This window comes from Euprymna scolopes, chromosome 8, assembly GCF_053919585.1.
Source record: "Euprymna scolopes isolate OS-2025 chromosome 8, ASM5391958v1, whole genome shotgun sequence".
NCBI classification, from domain to species: Eukaryota; Metazoa; Mollusca; class Cephalopoda; order Sepiida; family Sepiolidae; genus Euprymna; species Euprymna scolopes.
This window is the reverse complement of record NC_136489.1, coordinates 47,940,900-47,945,762: the sequence shown is the minus strand read 5'-3', so window position 1 is coordinate 47,945,762 and position 4,863 is coordinate 47,940,900. Positions and strand designations below refer to the sequence as shown.

Below are 4,863 nucleotides of genomic sequence, written 5' to 3'. Positions count from 1 at the left end.
AGTATTCTAATGCCAGGTTGTCCTGATAAACTTCTGTACAAAGAGAACGAAAACACTTGACAATAATATCTAGTGGGTAATTTAAACTCTATGTTTTTAATTTTACTTCAGTATAAAGTTTGAGAAATCAAGGGCCGTCTTCCTGGAGTTAACACTTGATCTCTATATGAGAAACATAGATATTCAATTATTCTATTAAAGTTGTCCTTTATCTCTCAAACTGTTTTGTTTTTTTGTTCATTATTTATTTTTAAATTTTCTTATCATTTTGCTCTAGCTAGGGATAGGGCATTCTACCGGATGCCAGATATTCACCCACTATCTCATACACTCAAACTCCTTAAAAACAAAATGCTCCTATAATCACTGAAATGATGGAAATCTTCCAATTTCTTTTCATATCCTACATAAGACCTTGATGTTTCCCCTCTCAGTTCTACTAAGGTTGCTACTTTCTTTTCCTTGTCCCATATCACTATGTCAAGTTTAATAGCTATGTTTTTCAAGGTATATAGCTGTAGAGATTACATAATCATAGTGGATGGTGTATAACTTATTTCCAACTGTTCTTTCTGGTATATGTTCCCAGGACTTGCTACTGCATTTAATATTCAACATTTTACAGATCGTCCAGTGGAGATATTTACACACTCCATTGTGTTGCATTGTATAGTAGCTGTAATTCAGCAGAACTGGACATCTGTTAAGGAGGGGTGGGGCGAACTGTGTCCAGGCAAGCAATGGAATTTCCAGCTGATCAAAGAACGGTCGGTCCCAGGAAAATGTGACCTAAGCTACATCTAGGCAAATGAAAATAAACAATGGAATCCTGGGACTTGTAGCAATCTGGATCCATGACGTCAATCGGTCATGGGTCAGACCGAAAACTAGCAAAAGTGCAATAACAAGGTGGCGAGGAAATATGTTAACAGGTCGAAGAGATATCAATAAAAAGAGGAGAGGAGCAAAGCAACAGAGACAGTCAGAGAGACGGACAGATGTGGGACACAAATTGACACAGTTTGCGACCACCCCTACCACAAATCCCCCATTGCCGTCATTGTGTTGAAGTGTGTATATTAAATATATCATAAAATAAACAAAGTTTTTTATAAACAAAGTGTCTTGTATTCATTGATAAATGAAATAACTGTTCATTTTAATAGCTAGATGATCACCAGTCATACATATATGTAACAAATCAGGTGATTCATACTCTCTACTTCTGTGTAGCAGAATTTGCACTTGTTGACATTGTGTGTGCATCTGTGTATTGAGTTAAAAGTAAAAAAAAAAAAAACTCACACAAGACACACCTACAAAGCTGATATATTCTTTTTCACCATTGTTTCTGATAAAATATGTGAACATTTTTTTTAATATTCATAATCTTGATTGTTGACAGAAACAGAATTAGTAAGGGAATTTGCAGCGATATTTTTAAGGTTATTATGTAGGAATTCGTGAATGATTTTTCCAGTTGCCAGAGAGAGAGAGAGAGAGAGAGAGAGAGAGAGAGAGAGAGAGAGAGAGAGATAGGTAAAAGGAGAGAGAATCAGAGGGTGAGAGAAGGGACAGGATAGAGAAGGATAGGGATAGAGAATGTTTCTGAATTTTTGAAATGAGGATTGATAATTCGTTTTATTTTGGATTATTTAGACTACTGTTCTCATCTGGAGTTTATTCACACAATGTTTTGGTTGATGTAACCTCTAACCTTCTTTAGGTGTATCTTGTTGAACTCGGCATTCTTTCTGTCAAATTTGAGAATCTGCATGAAATTTCAAATACAAGAACCTGTGGCATAATGGATAAAGTACTTGATACATTTCAGTTGTAAGTTACATTCTTCTGGAGGTTGAAGATTAAATCCTCAATTCAAGTGAAACTGAAAATACAATTGCAAATTACTTAGAACTTCTACTCAGTCATGGCTGACAGAACAAGAGCATGTTACTCTCATGGATTAAATAAAGAGTTCCATTTGAAATTCCATGCTAATAGTTGAGTTCAATAGATTCCCAAGTTTGATAGAAAGATTCCCGAGTTTGACAAGATACACCTGAAGAAAGTCTCACAGCCAAAAGAGAATGGTGCAGTCGAAGGCTTGATAGATCCTGACTTTGATGTTCAGCCTTATTTTTTTTTATTGCATTTTCATCCCAAACAAAGCACAGTGCGACTTTGATGTAGAGCGCTACCTATGATGAAAATGAGTTCGTTCAAGGGCTATAAAAAGCTGATATCAGAGTCATTCGAGGAGTAACTGCCGAGGTTTCTCTACTAAGATGCATTGAGTCATTTCGTTGGGAACGTGTCATATCGAATCCTTGGAGGTATTCGGGTTTGCATCGACGGAGTTGTTCAGGATCTTGTGTCAAATTGTTGGAGGTTTTCGGATACGAATCAACAGAGTTGTTTGGATTCCAATCAACTGAGTTGTTCAGGATTGTGTCATGCCGAATCGTCAAAGGTGTTTGGCTTGAATCAACAGAGCTCTTTGGAATCATGTTGTGTCGAATCGTTAGAGGTGTTTAGGATCGAACTGATAGAATTGTTCAGGATCATGTCAGGTCACGTGAACGAAATTGTTTGAGACTGTGCTGTCGCATGTGATCATTTTTTTCTGTTGTCTCTCATCGCTTGCAAAGCAGCACTGGAAGCTGGGGATCTCTACTGTCAAGGGGTGGAATTTTGCTGCTTGTCGGGTTTATCAGGGCTATTTATATCAAGGAGGTATAAGGGCTTGTAATTTGTCAGAGCATCTACCATTAAAATACTTGTAAAACAGACAGGGGGGATGCAACATTACCTGTAATCGAAGTTGACAGAAGGCAGTGTGAGCATTGAGTGGTTGAGAATGTTCCTTCTCCCTTGGCCTGTTGCGATAATCATGGAGCCAAGATATTTGAACTGATTGACCTTTTCAAAGGTTTCTGTGTTAAGGACTGCCACCTGTTTTTCATTTAAAAGGTCACCTGCCATCAGTAGGTTTGTTTTATTGGTGTTTATCTTCATGTTGATCTTTGATGTCGAAGATGTCATCTCGTCAATGGCCGATTAGATGTCAGCGAAGCTTTCACCCACTGTGGCGATATCATCAGTGTAGTTGAGATGTAGTGAAGACTACGACTTATTATTATGTCAGGAAAGTTGGCCAGGTCGTTCAATATGATCCAGTCAATAGCATGATTGAAGAGTGTAGGCAAAAGAACACATCCTTGGCAGACAACATGATGAATGTTGAAGAAGCATAACTCTGAACCATACATGCAGACTTTAGTGCAGATGGAGAGGAAATAGGTTTTGATTAGGTCGAGCAGTTTTGGGGTGTGCCATTGACATGCATAACCTTTCAAAGAGCTCTATAGTCAACAGAGTCAAATGCAGTGACAAAGTCAATGAAGCTGAGGATAATCTTTTACTGGTAGCTCCAGCGATGCTCAGGTATTCTTCAGAGAGCAAAAATCTGGTCAGTACATACTTGACTTGGACGAAATCCGTATTGGTTTGGTCTTGTTTGTGTGTCTCTTTGTTTTTGAAACCGCTTCAACAGGATGATAGTGAAGATTCTGTGCTCATATTGATAAGGCTGATACCATGATAATTATTGCAAAAACGTTTATCACTATTCTTGTAAAAGGAATTGCTTCAGTTTTGAGGGAGTCTTTCGGTTTTCCTAAGTTCCAATCTCTATCCCATTGCAGCAATGTTCCTGTTTACAAGTATTTTAATGCAATGTGCTCAAACGAACTCAGCACTTGTGCCCACCCAATGTAAATACCCCCCACTAACTTGACAAGCAGCAAAATCCCTCTTCTTCATTGTTGAGATCCATTGATGCCAAAAAGTCTTCAAATCTAATAGATTCTTGGACTGATAAACTTTGGAATTCCCTCCCTGTTTCCTGCTCCCTTGATTGTACTAACATGTAGAAGTCTACGTGTAATGTGAAAAGATATCCCACTGGTCAATTCTCCACAATCTCCTGTTAGACACAGTCCCAGATAGTAGCCTCTTGCACTCGAGTGGCAATATGCCGTGTTTGGAGTAAAAAAGACAAATAAATAAAAGATAAATAAATTTGTTTAAGTTCATTTTGTAACATCATTCTATTTTTTTCATCACTTCAGAGTGAGTATGTATGAGGACAAACCAGATCATCAGGTCTTTAGTTCAACATATAAATCTCCAACATTAAACACCTCGTAAAAAACTGGGTATATTTTCAATACAATAGAATGCCTCCGTTCAGTCTTTCAGTTTCAAGAGACAATTGACACTCCTGCAGGGGTATCTGCACATGTAATTGTGAAACAAGGGTTGCGCAATCCCACCACACCTCTCCTGAATCGGCACTGCTTGGTTCCAGTGGCAAGAAGAGCCCCGAGACTGATTGGAAACAATGCCAAGATAAGTGGAAAGTACATACAGCACCAGAAATTCCCAAACGGTGACCCATTTTAGTACTGATCAGACTCAATGTTGCTTAACTTTGGTGATCTGACGGAAACCAGTGTGTCAAAGTGATTATGCCATATAATAGATGTCAAATAAATGGGTATATCATTAGATGAATAGATGGGTGCGTTCAGAATATGTGATATCCACCAGCTAATTACAGTTAAATACTTAAGAGAAGGCAGAGAGAGAGAGAGAGAGAGAGAGAGAGAGAGAGAGAGAGAGACCGAGTTCTAAACTTAAGTACTAATATGAATTAATACAAAACTAATTCCATTCAACCATTGGTGGGAAAATAGGAATAATCATTTCAACAATAATGACTTCATTCATCTTCTATATATCTATATAATAAAGTAAAGTCAATTTTTTTATTATATTGACTGTTATAGCTTTCAAAAA

General features: G+C 37.7%; 1 pseudogene; it reads right to left on the bottom strand.

Annotated features, from left to right (window-relative positions):
* Nucleotides 1-4,425: 4,425 nt before the first annotated feature.
* Nucleotides 4,426-4,543, bottom strand: LOC145284107 (5S ribosomal RNA; annotated as a pseudogene).
* Between the last annotated feature and the right edge of the window lie 320 nt (nt 4,544-4,863).